The sequence below is a fragment of the Acomys minous genome (assembly GCF_964271855.1).
Source record: "Acomys minous genome assembly, chromosome: 9".
NCBI lineage: Eukaryota > Metazoa > Chordata > Mammalia > Rodentia > Muridae > Acomys > Acomys minous.
Window position 1 is genome coordinate 57,839,487 of NC_140490.1, and position 13,774 is coordinate 57,853,260.

General features: G+C 39.2%; 1 protein-coding gene and 1 pseudogene across 10 annotated transcripts in view; both read right to left on the reverse strand.

The window, feature by feature from the left end:
- FARS2 (phenylalanyl-tRNA synthetase 2, mitochondrial) overlaps positions 1 to 13,774 on the reverse strand; it is a 402,529-nt gene that overhangs the window by 307,367 nt on the left and 81,388 nt on the right. The gene's annotated exons all lie outside the window — the stretch shown is intronic.
- LOC311605017 (eukaryotic translation initiation factor 3 subunit K-like) lies at positions 8,654 to 9,287 on the reverse strand (annotated as a pseudogene). The gene has a single exon. The product of its transcript is annotated as a eukaryotic translation initiation factor 3 subunit K-like (transcript).

Consider the following 13,774-nt stretch of genomic DNA (forward strand, 5'->3'; position numbering starts at 1 on the left):
GTCTTGCTCTGCCCGGTATCAAACGTGAGGGGAAGGGGATAAGGAGTGAACAGAACACCATGAGTAATGTGAATGGGAACTAAGGCCGCTTCCTCAGCCAAGCAACACAGGTACTACACAAGGTCAGTGCATGGAAGGCAGGAGGGCAGCACCGCGAATCTTGGTTATGGAAATCACTGTTGTAATGGGGGGCGGGGGGGGGGGGCGGCGGTGAATGGAGAAGGAAGAGGGGAAAAACGACTTCAAAATTGTCTTCGAGTGAAATTCTGGATAGCAGAACGTTTTGTCTACATTATGGTCATTTCTTCATGTCATTTTGTTTAAGAGTCTAATATAGTCACATAGCTCTATTAGAAAGGACCTAACAGAAAAGACTGAAAGATTTGTGTACTGAAAGATTTACAGTCAAATTAGGCGAAACAAATAGTTACTTTCTCAGTAGTAATATGAGACGTCTTAGGCAACTGAAGAAAATCAGGAGATTTTTCTTTTGGCAGACAATAATAACTGAGGTGTTTAAAATGAAAACCTAAGAGGTTCATTAAATACAAGACAATGACTAAGTATTTGCATTTGATAAGCGGAGTCCTTCCTACTCTCTGTGCCCCACTGGCAATTCTCTAGGTTAGGGAAGCAATTGTCAGAGAACTGAGTTCTACACAGGGGAACTATTGGGAACAACTACTCACTAACAAGTGATAAGGGGACTTGGAGAGAACAGACAGATCCAGTATTGATTGCTCAGAATGAGTCTGCTGCAAATTACAGACACAAATACCATCTATAAGCTCCCCAACACTCATCCAGGACTGTGTAACAACTGAACACTGTCACTAACAGAGCTCCCTAACTCTGTGTTCTGCTAAGACAAAAAATGAGTACAGAGTGCACAACAACAGGACACCACATGATGCCAGCCTGAGAGAAGAAAATTTTATTCCAAATCCTGTAGTTTAAGCATTGCAGGCCAGCATGAGACCAGTGCCATCTAGAGGCAGAGGACAGGGAGCTGCTCCATTACTGGCCAGGCTACAAAATTTGTCATCAAAACGTATTCCCCATTATTTATTTCTATTTTCAAAAGATTAATGTCTAGAAAATTGTATTCATAATAAATCTTAAATTAAAGCTAGACATAAATGACACCAGGGTCATCTTAGTAAAATGCCAATTGACTCTTTTCCTTTGTTTTTTACCCTCAATGGTATAATTTCTGAAAGAGATGATGTTTCAAAAGATTTCCAAGGAAATGGGAAGACAGACAACACAAACACTGGCTTAGCTCTGCATTTGGAAGTCACCAGCTTCTGACAGGGTCAACAATAATCTAAGAGGCTAGACCAAGTAGGCTTGGAAGTAAGAAACAAAAGCAAGTGCAGGTAGTAATGCAGAGAAAATGGCTCAGGAAGGGCACAGTAGCACATTCCTGTCAGCAGCCAAGGAATGCTGAATGAGAAGAGCCAACTGAGCGAAATAGCCCAATACTTGCTTGGGGACAATCACAAGACAATGTCTTACAAGATAAAAAGAGAAGGATTTAAAAAAAAAAACTTTAAGGGGGCTGGAGAGATGGCTCAGCGGTTAAGAGCACTGATTGCTCTTCCAGAGGTCATGAGTTCAATTCCCAGCAACCACATGGTGGCTCACAACCATCTATAATGTGATCTGATGCCCTTTTCAGCACTGTATGCATAATAATAAATAAATATTTTTTTAAAACTTTAAGATTGACTGTTATGGTTTAGATCTTAAATGTTCCCAGAGGCTTGTCTGTGAAGGTCAGCCTGTGCTCACTTCTAAAAAGGTAACAAAGGAATCCCTGTTGTCCAGGAATGTTCTTAAAGATTATGAGACCCCAACCTCTGTTTTTCTATGCTTCCCATCTACTACAAAGTGAGCATCTGCCTGCATTGCAACCTCCCACCATGACCTACTACGTCCTCATAGGCCAAAGTCATCAGGGCCAAGTGACTAAGGTTTAATAAGTCTTTCTTCAAACATTGGTATATCTTAGGAATTTGTGACGGTAACAAAAAGCTGGCTACTACCGTAATTAATTGTGATAAGTGTATCATGCTAATATGATGTTTTTATAAGTGGAAAAGCTGGTACTGGAGATTTCAAAAGCTCTCTCTACTATTGGCAGCATTTCTGCAAACCTAAATCTATTCTGTAATAAAAGTGCTATTAAAATAATGAATATGGAGACAACATACTCCTTTAACTGTAATCAGCATGATTCAGAAGGAACAGAGCCCCAAAAGTCATATCAAACTCTTACTGTGAATTAAGATGGATGACCATGATTTTCAAATAGCTTCATCCCTAGCAAAGCTCTCTAGGTACCAGCAAGACCTCCAAAGCAGAGACAATGGCCACAATGTCTTCAACACTGCAGTAGCTTCATGCCATCCTTACTAATTACTTGGTTTATTTAGAACTATGTCAACAAGTACACACTGAATTAAAAAGCACATTTCAGAGTTATAACTGTTCTATCCAACTAACATCAAACACCACACTAAAAACACATTCCACTTCTTAGAATAACCATTCTCACTCTACTCTCTTCACTTGGAAAAAAAAATATATGTTCCTTGCCCTCTTCCCTGAGAAGAGAAGACAGCCAATAGGCTTGCAGAGTCCAGTCCTCCATCCCCTTCTGTAACCACTCCTGTCTGTGAGGCAGCCAGGCTTCAATCCTTCACTCATACTTGGCATTAGGAAGGCAGTGGTCCTTTGACACACACTCTCCTCTGGACAGGCTTTAGAACATGCCCTGCCCCTGCCTCCTAGATACATTTCATCACATCACTGTACCTTTAAGGTCTTTCTTAGAGCTCATGTCCTCATCCCTGTGCCTGCCATTCCTCTTCTGCCTCTTCTGGCTCTTCTGGCTCAATGAAGACATTTAATTCTTTGTTCCAAACAAGTGAGCCAAACAAAAGAAAACCGGCTGTTAGGCCAGATCATGCTACCCCAACCGTGTGTTCTCAGGGAAGGCGATCACTCCTTTTGCCATCTTCCACACAGTTCCCCTTTCTTTCAACTGTCACTGTGCATTTGTAACCCATAAGCCTCACTCTCAGCTCTCCATATTCCTCCATTTGAGTACCATGCCCTAGATGAACATATTTACCTCTTAACTCTAGCTTTCATAAGGCAATGCCTTTAAGTTCTTAAGAACCTTATCCAAAAAGCACATCACCCAAAACCTGTGCTGAGACTCCATGAGCAAATTCTCCACCTAAAGGTGGCCCAGGCTCAATGCCCTTTCCTGTTTCTATCACAAAACAAACTTCTCTTATCATCCGTAACTCTGCAAACGTACCAAGAAAACAATGTCAAGGCTCTTACGTTCCCTCCCCACCCCACATACAATGATGAAGTCCAGTCAGTTCTACCTCCTACAAGTACCTTTGTACCTATCATCTTGCCATCTCCTTGGCCAGGCCTGCACTTAACCAGTCTCTTGGGCTGTATTCATTTTCTAATATGTCTCTCCACCTCTAATCAAATCTACATAATGGTGTTGTACTCTGCTTACTAATCAAAAAACGTCACATTGATTGCCTCACTCTTATTCTTCAAAATTACTGAAGATCTCCACTTTTTGTTCTGTAGCCTGAAGTTCAGATGTCCAAAAAGTTATATAGGAAGTCTTTCATGAAGCTGCTCATGCCTCCCTCTTTACCTTCATCACCTCTCCATGTGCCAAGCACTCCATACTGTATGCTCTAGGGAGGTGTCACAATTGTCGTATGTTGATGCTGTCAAATATGCTACTCTTGATACCTGAGATATCTGCAACCATAACTTTTTGTTCAAGATTCTTAAAAAATTCTTTGTTTCTTCCTATATCAGAAGTGATTTCTCATTTATATGTGCTGACCATCTTTCTCACCATGCTAACTGCACGGAATAGAGCCTGTAGCTGTTTATCTTTCATAAGGCTATGAACATGGAAAAATGCTTAACCAAGATCTTCTTTTATACCAACCCTGCTTAGGAGTAAGACACCAGGAACATGTGCCATGTACAAACAAAAGCAAATTATATCCAACTCAGCTCAATCAAAGCCTATAGCTAAATAAATGAGCTCTGAGCCCCACAACAAGGACAGTCACATAGAGAGTAACACATATAGCCTGTTACAGTAAGTACTACCTCACCTACTAATCCTATTTCACCTACTCAGAAAGAAATAAGAAAGACTCCCCTCAGACCTGACTCACATGCACATACATGCACATACCTCTCACCACAGGAGCTCTAAGACCTTCACATCCCATGGATGTAGCAAGCAAATTCAATTATATTATTTAAATCCAACTAAAGCATCTCAGCAAATATTAAATCTTCAAATCACTTTGGAGGAAAGATTGGGATATCTTATATTAAAAGGAGAGCAGACTCATCTAAGTGGATTTGAGCTGCTAATTTCCATGGTTCTTAATTTCCTTAAACAACTGGGATCGTCTGCTTCTCATTGGGGAGGACTTGTGTTTGAAAGGGCCAGTTAAACACTGCGCTGTCCTAGGGTCTCTGTGGGAAGTCCATTCTTGCCTTAGTTAATTGATATCGAACCAGCTTTGTCATTCCTTGGATTTTCTGTAACACACCACATGCCAATTAATCAAATTACAGAGATCAGCACAGGGGAGGGAATGCACTGATACTGCATATTGCAAAAAAGGAGACCTCATTCTCTCCCTGCTGCTATCTTATTTCCTCTCCTGTAATGAGACTTTGTGCCAGTGGAGAAAAGGGAAGAAATCTGAAATAGGCCACGTTTTAAGATACTGTAGCTGAGAAACAGAGACTGCCAGACAGCTGAACCAAACATTGCTTGTCAGGGTGCTGTTCCAGATGAGGTATCCATCCACCTTCCAGTGGACACACTCTTCTGGGTTCAGTCTAAGCATCTTCAGAGAATAGTCAACCTTCATTTAAAATCACTTCCAAGCCGACATGATCTTCCCAATTCTTCCACCTTCCAGAATAATACAAAACTCAATTTGAATAGTCAGATCCCTGGCTAAGCAAGCCAAAGATGTGTTCCTGAGATGCCAGAGTCAACAAAAATTCTCAGGGAGGCAGGTTTACCAGACATGACTCCATGGAGTTGTCTTCTTGGCATGGGCTGAGGCTGTGTTCCATGATCAGCCCGTGTACCACCTTCAGGGGTTCCTGAGCCCTAGAATTCACAGGATATTCACAAATATGTGAGTTGTCCTCCCTGCTTCTATTACCTCTCACATAGCAGACTTCATAGCACCTTTCTTATCTTGTAGTTATCATAGAGATAAAGATGGGAGAAATATTTTGCTCTGCCCTAAACACAGAAAGCATGAAAGACCTTAATACATTAAATATAGGAGGGAAATTACATGCATCTGTATGCAAAAAGCAAGAGATGTTCAATGCATGGACATGCTGAGATAAGAAGCAAGTGTGGTAGGTAGCTGAGGTGATGATTCAGCTGTCCACCCATCCCTATAATGGTAGTGCTAGGGAGGCAGAGGTTCTAGTCTAGGGCTTGCTAAACAGAACCTACCCAGATCAGTAAGCATTAGGTTCAATGAGAGAGAATCACTGAGAAAGATATCTAATATTCACCTCTGTCTTCCACAAGCACATGCATGCACATGTATGTCCATGCATACACACATACATACACACACATCTATGCACCTATATATAAATATTAAAAATTAAAGAAGCAAAGAGTAACAATTAACAATGGCAACAACAAAAATAGCATACCCTTTGTGAATGGGTTCTCATGACAAACACAGTTTAAAGGAGAAGAGAAGACCCATCCTGCTGTCTTAAGTTATGACCTCTCCTTATCCTCTTCCCAGGCCATGATGACAAATAAAACAAGGGGAAATGCTTGCATTTTCTCTTTTAGATAGCTAAACAGATCATTCGCAAAGCCAATAGATAAAATATTACAGAGCCAATGTACTATCTATAACTACCATTTCTGCCACAAAGAGACAACAGAAGGAATATCACCCCTCTGATGACCAAGGAAAAGAATAAAAGAGACAGAAATGACTATCTAATTTAAATAATAAAACCATCAAAAATAAGAAGGACCAGATACCTAGGCAATGTTGACAATACTCAGGAAGCTCTATGTGTGATCAGCACAGAAAAAGCAAACACTTATTTTTAAGGTGAGTATAAGGACAATATAAGAGTAACCACCATGCGTTAAGTTCTTTCCAACCATCTGCCTTCCAGACACTGTCACCACCCCCTTGGACATTATCCTCATCTGAAGGAAACTGAAGTTCAGTATGGTAAAACAAATGAGCAAAGATCATCAGAGAGTGAGCTAAAGAGTTAGGATCTGATGCCATTTTAATCAGCTCAAAAGCAGCTACTTTTCCCAGAACAAAATCACCACCAGGAGCAAAGTGTTTGCTTAGCAAGCATGAGACCATGAGGTCTACTTCCAGAATCCAAGTAAAAAGTCAGGTACGTAGCATGAGCTATATATGGGAGGCATGTAGAAAGAAGGCTCCCTAGGACCTGCTGGCCAGTCAGTCTAAGCAAAACAGTGAGCCTCAGGTCCCACTGAAAGATCATGTCTCAAAGCACAAGGCGGAGCAAACTGATGGTAAGACCCTATTGCTGCAGGAAACACCTACACAACACACTGAATGTGGAGAATTTGATATAGTGCTTAGAGCCTTCATCCCTACTGAGAAGTGGTCATGGTACTGGAAGGTACTCTGCATGTCACCAAAGAAGAAAGGTACACAACCCAGCTCCAAAGCCCCTGTTCTACAATGATGGCAAGACTATAAGATATACTAGTGCAATGCTGGCACAGAGCTTGTGAGAGTAACCAACCAATATCTGACATGAATTAAGGCTCACTCCATGCAATAAAATCTATTTGCTACACAGCTTCAGTGGCCAAGAATCTCAGACTTGATAAACCAAGGATATAGGGGGAAAGGAAATATAGCAATAAAATGACTTCTAACAAGATTCTGCTATAGTCATATATCAGCTTATCCATTATCAGAGAAGCTTCCTCATACAATAGATACTGTGGCAGAATGCACAGGACATGCGCAGGTCTGGGACAGAAAGGGTCCTGGCAATGAGAGGAGAAGTGAACACATGCCCCCATCCTTAACTGAGAAGCTATCTCTGATAACTACTTTTGAGAACGTGTGCCTAGCAGTATACAGCCAACACAAAATGAACTCAATGGCATTTTTGAAGGGTCTTTGTCTTAACATGCTTTGTCATGGCTTTGTTTGTTTCTTACAGATCCTTTTTGTACTGATGATGGCTTCCAGTTTTATGTTTTTATGGAATTTCTGTGTGTATGAACATGTGTCTCTGCATCTATATGTGTTTCTTGTGCTTTTTCTTTGGCTCTATTTCTTCTGTTTGCTTTATTTCAATCTGGTCTGTTTCCTTTAATTTTGTTATTATTATTTTTATCCCTATTTGTATTCTAATGAGAGAAAGAAAGGGTGTGGATTTGGGTGGGCAGGTAGGTAAGTGGCAAGGGCCCTAGAGGAGTTGGGGGAAGAGAAAATGTAATCAGAACATATTATATATTTTTTATTTATTTATTTTTTAATATATACTTTTATTTTATTACACATGTGTAAAACAAACTACATATAGCAGGGAGAACCATGTGACAATCATGAGACTACTAAATACTATATATGTTACATTCATAGTGACTTGGCCATCTGCATTCGTCTCCTTTGAAATAAGTGTTTTTCCTGTCTTCTTGGGTCTAGACTTCCGAATGAGATTCAGTATCTATCTTATCTCAACTCTAATAGCTTAACTTCTTTATCGTGATCTAAAACGATCTTGTCCCCTAACCAGCTAAACTTGGTTATAGAACTATATTATCTTGTCTTCAATGCCCCTCAGAGACTTGAGAAGGAATAAAACTTAAATTCCTGAGTGAACCAGCAGTGTGGGTTAGCAGTTTCCAAAATGTACAAATTGACTTAAGACAGTTTACCTCCTGAGCAGTCCCCCAATACACTGTATAACGTTGGAGCCTCATCTTCAGCTTTCTGGCCTAATATCTCTGCCAGACTTGTTCGCAGGGCAGAAACTATTGAGGACTTGCTTACCCTGACTTGGCAGATTCTGCCTGCATCTAAGTTGCCCATTTTTAGGGTGATTTTTTTTTTTTAAGTAAAACAGAGATTATAGAAGCAAAAAACAAACAAACAAAGGACAAGGTGAAGGGATCCTGAGGACTGACCCTGAGCTCCTATGGGTTCTGCTGTTCTAGAGAACACTAGACTAACCACGATGAACATAAACAAATTCTTAAGCTTTAAGATACATTTGGAAAGCTGTATCTGGAAAACTCTTCTGAAAGAAACTAGCAGCAGATCTTCAATGATGCCCTGTGTTGGCCACAGATTCCAAACACTGATGGACCCTCTCGATAATAAATCACCACTAGTACAGATTATTCGTTGTGGATAAATTTGTTGCAGGCTGCTTGATAAATCCTATAGTACATACTAACATGACAGAAGCAATATCTAACTATATGATTTCAAAGTGATCTTTGAGGCACCAGAGTTCAAATAATCAATTCTATCTCTACTCCAAAGAAGGTGGATGCATACTCCATATAGTCTTACCCCAGAGCCCCCATGAAGTGATGCAATACATCCTGAAAGAGAAAAGAATCAAGGCAACTGTCACTGTCGATCTTCTCCACGATGTTCTTGGGCTTAATGCTTTCATCGTGGCTGCAGATGAAGATCTGCCCTGACTCATCGGCATTCCAGCCATACTTGCTCATCCACACCTTCAGCTGATTCTTGGTCCAGTGGTCAGTGTGCTAGTACATGGTGTCCACCACATGGTAGATAAATTTTTGGACAAAATCTTCAAAGCCAGTTATGCCTTCTAAGAGGTCTATGTTTTCATTCAGGGCTTGCCAGAAGGCTTAAAAGGAGCAGGTCTCCAGCAGTTAGGTCATCAAGGTACAGGACCTGCCAGATGGGCCACTCTTCTTGATGTGCCTGGTTGACCATACATTTGCACAGAGTGACGTCAAGGTAGGGCAGGTTAGTGAGGGCTTTCAGAAGAATCTGGGCAGTCATTGTGGTCTGAAAGAAGGCTGGGTTGAACCGGTACAATTTAGGGACAGCCAGGTTGGCCTCTAGGTCATACCACCCCAGGGTAGCCAAGTTCTTTGGATTGTACCTGTCCATACCCTTGAGCAACTCGCCCATGTTTGCTCTCATCTGCTCAAACAGCGCCATGATCACTGCAGTCTGCCACAGCCCCAGCTCTTCACCAAAGTCTTAATAGTATACCTTCCCTGAAGGACATGCTTCTTTGGAAGGAGAAGTAGCTATCAGAATGTCTGGCTGGAGAAGTAGACAGATGAAACACCATGAATTTAAATGTGTTAGCTGCCATATTTTGCAGCTCAATTTGGCAATCTGGAGTGAAGAAGATACCCAAAAGTTGCACATACTAACCGCAGCTCTGTTCTGTCAACAGAAGAGTCTCAAAGAAGATAGTCTGGCACCCTCAAGGAACCTACTAATCCAGTGGGAAAACCAGGGATAAACAAAGGGATTTTTCAAGACAGTAAGTTGCACAATGTGGCAGTGAGTGCCATGAGCTCATATACATGAGGCTGCATGGGTCTCAGACTAAGGGGCTATAAAGTCTATCTCACTGCAATCAACAATGCATTATCTGCCAAAGCCCTATGGCACAGAAAAGACTGGTCAAATCAAATGTGCCTCCAAATCCCTCTATACCTTCCACTAATGGGGTACTACCTAAACCATATGCGCTATAGATTCCTGTGATCAGTAATTTCACTACCAGAGAAAAACCTAAGTCAACATCTGGGTAAATGGAAGAAAAATTGGAGACAAGCTACTTCTGGCAAAGTGTGTCTTTGACAAGAATCCTACCTAAAAGATTTTTAAAGAGATCTGAGAAGTGTAGTGACTGTAATCTATCAAGGCAAAATTAAAATGCCCTCAATAAAACTCCTCCACATGAGGCTATTAAGGAAACCCAATAACCACATAGTAGAAAATAAATAACCACCACTCAATGAAAGACAGAAAAGTGATTTCGGGCTGAAAACAGAAATAAAGAGAATACCTTTGTCTCACAGTAAGAGTGGCAGTGGGGAAGCTCAGAGCAAAAAGCCCAAGAATAGGAGAGTTCCAATGAACCACCTGGATCAAAGGCAACATTATCAAAGGAGGAAAAGAGAGACAGTCTAATGATGATTGGCAATGGCTTCCTACAAGGAAACAGAGAGCTCTTTATATGAAGAATACACACTCTACTACACTTCAAATGAAGGCTATCCATGCCAGTTGAAATCATAACAACCAAGGGGTACAGCCAAAAGAAGAATACCCTCTCTACATTCCTACCTCAGAAATGGCTGATGACTGTGATCATGTTCTAAAAGGTGGTGAGTGGTATATGAACATAACATGGACATCTTGATGAAGTGCCCTTTCAATAAATGTGTTCTGGTTAAAGCTGCATCGAATCTTTATTAGTATACCTTCATATATCTCTTCAATGAAAGCATTTCTTTGTTTCTATATTAATATTCTTGAGTTATATGTTTATATTAAAATATTACTTGCTCATAAATTGCATCTTCATCTATTAAGACCTAAATTATAACTTTATAGAAGAATATGAATTTTAAAAACATTCTAAGGACTAAGGAAAGCAAATCTTTGTAAATAAATAAACAATACTATCTGTCAGATGTAGGCATGGATTCAAAATACTATTTCTAACACTTGATAAAGGAAAGTAAACCAAGCGTCAAGAAAATATCAAAGACAAATACAAGCAAATATAGTTTTATGAAACTTGTTACACTGCTTCTGTGGTTTCAGTTTTCCTGTAATATTAATAATATGTAGACTAACCAGGAAGATAAATAACAAAAGAGATATATACATTATTACATACAATAGTTTAAATTGTGCACTTACTATGGTTTTTGAAACTAAATTAGATAGAGTGGCAGGTCTCTTCAAAGGAGATAAAACGTGGAAGTAGTGACTTATATGTGCATGTATGGACAAAAGTCTGAATATACCTGCCTAAGAAGATGCAGGGGGATTCAGACAAACTTAGGAAATGTAGACTGTGCAGCCTTGAGGGGTACCGAAACTATGGATGGCAGTCTCCTCCACAACTCTACAGGTCACCAGCACAGGCACCAGTGCAGGCAACTGGTGAACCTAGCTGGACAGAGCACTTTCAAGTACCGCTGGAAACACAGAACAGTTTTAAGCACTGTTGCAGGTATGCATTTTAATTAGTATTTTTAGTCAAACTACATTGACGCAGGATTGTATGATATGCTCTCCAGTGGGTCTGTCAAATAATAAAAGCTGACATTCTTTACAAAATAGTTTTACACTACAGAACAGTGGTTCTCACACTTTTTTCTTTTTTCTGTTTTCTTTTTGTCTCAAAATCATAACACTCTGTCCAATGTGCAAAGACTATAACCCTTATTTATTGTGTTCACCCCTTCGTCCTGATTGATCAAGACTACCCTGATTTTTTTCTGTTGTTTAGCATGTACATGAATTTTTCAATACTTACATCACATAGCTATATAATTTGAAATTTTTGTCTGTATATAATAAAACAAAGGTTATAAAAACGTTTGTAACAGCATGCACTGCTGGACATACTCTAATTTGCTATAAACAGACTTATAACTATAAACAGTTTAGTATAGCTCCAGTTGTTGGAATCCTTCGAGAAAACACCATTGTTAAAGCCTCATCACTGTGGACACATGTATCCAGTTCATTTTACAAATAAGGCCCATTTCATTTATGATTTCTGCTCTTGAAGGACATTGAGGCTTCAACTTAAAAACAACAAAAGTCAAACTATGACACATAAATTGTTATTTTCATTAAAAAATGACCAATCTGCTCTATGCGGTGGTGGAAACTACACTTGCTTCCAAAAGGCTAAGAATCGTATTATTTCACTCAAAATTGGCAGTCAAAAAGATTACTAAATGTATTGATCTGCTTTCCAACTTACACATTTCCTAATCGAGCTGGTCCGTGTTCACTGGTCAATCATGAACAATGTTCTTCTATCAAGAATTTATGCTGGTCACCCTTTATTTTATGTTTTAAAGCATAGTAAATGGTTAAATTATGGAGGCATGTACATGTTTCCTTTAAAGAAGGAAAGCCATTGAGTGTGCTTAGCATCTGAACTCATGTTTAGAAAGAACGTTAGCACAGGAAGTGTGGAAAGCCTTCACACCCAAGTCGGATCACATTGGGTCATTACTCAGATGGAAAAGAATTAATTCTTTTTGTTTACTAGTCTCTCATTTTGCTTTTCAACTTCTCAACATATACCTGAACCCCTACATAATGGATTGGTTAATTATGCTCACTTGTTCAACTTTACACAAATAACCAAACTACCAAAGCTCCTACAGCTTTCTTCTATAGCTTTTTGCTCAGTGTTGCTCTTCCTATTCATTACACTGAAGGAGCTGTGACTCTTCCTTCTACAGGAACGCCATCCTGTACACAATCAAATAAATAAACTCATCCCAATTTAGTTCACTGTTACGGTTCTTAGTAGAAGTTGGCATTGTTGCAGTTGTCATCTAATTCTAATAGTTTTATTTAAAAAATAATATCTACTTCCTGGTGAATGAGACATGCTCAGGAACATCTCCAAGTGTGAACATGAGGAGCTCAGGGGCAGGTTTTTACATTTTCAGCCTTATAGATCCATGCCCACAGTCACTTGCACTCAATGTTGTTGGGGATTTTCATAAAGGAAACATTTTCATTGATGAAAAGGCTTAATATTGTCAACATCATTTATTTAAATAAATGCAAAGTTTTCAATGAGACAGGACTTATCTTTGTCTCTCTTCAATCTAATATATACTTAAATGGCCATAAATGAAGGCTTTTGTGACAAATTTTAATGTAATCAACTTTAACATTTTTTCCCTTCCAGGAGATATTTCCTCAAAGAATCTCACATTTCAGATATTATATTCTACCAAAGTAAGAATAATGGCTTCCTATATTTTCTTCCACAGTTCTTACATACTTTCATTCCACAACTGGATTAGGTCACCCAGGAATGGATGCTGTACCCAGTGAGCAACTGAGATCAATGTCCCATGGACAACTGTCTCAGAACAATGACAGCAGCAGTATTTATTATCTTCCCACTTTTGTAACTTAACTCCTATTTTGTAAGTTTATAAATAAATGTGATTATCTCAATTTTTTCTTTTTTATTAACTTTCAGCTACTGCTAAATCATCTTTTTAACCAGAAATTGTATGTCTTAACATCTAGTAAAGCAAGTCCTTTATACTTATCACCGGACCTTGAATTTTCTGATCAATCTTTCAAGTTTTTCAATACTCAGGAGACATTGTTAGATTTACATGAGACAGGAGAATTACCATGTTCATGACATTGTTTTCTTACTTATAAAACTACTTATATATGGCATATCTCTCTTTTCTCCTTTGATTATATATTTAATGACATATAATCATCTTATACAACTATAACTCTAATCTATAATTATCTTGAGCAGCTTAGACAGTGTTTATATATAGGACCTCAAAGTTCTCACTGGTACTGTGAACGGAATCTTTATACTATTACATTTACCATTTGCAATGTTGGTAATTGCTTATGATGAGAAATATTAATGTTTCTACATTTTCCTT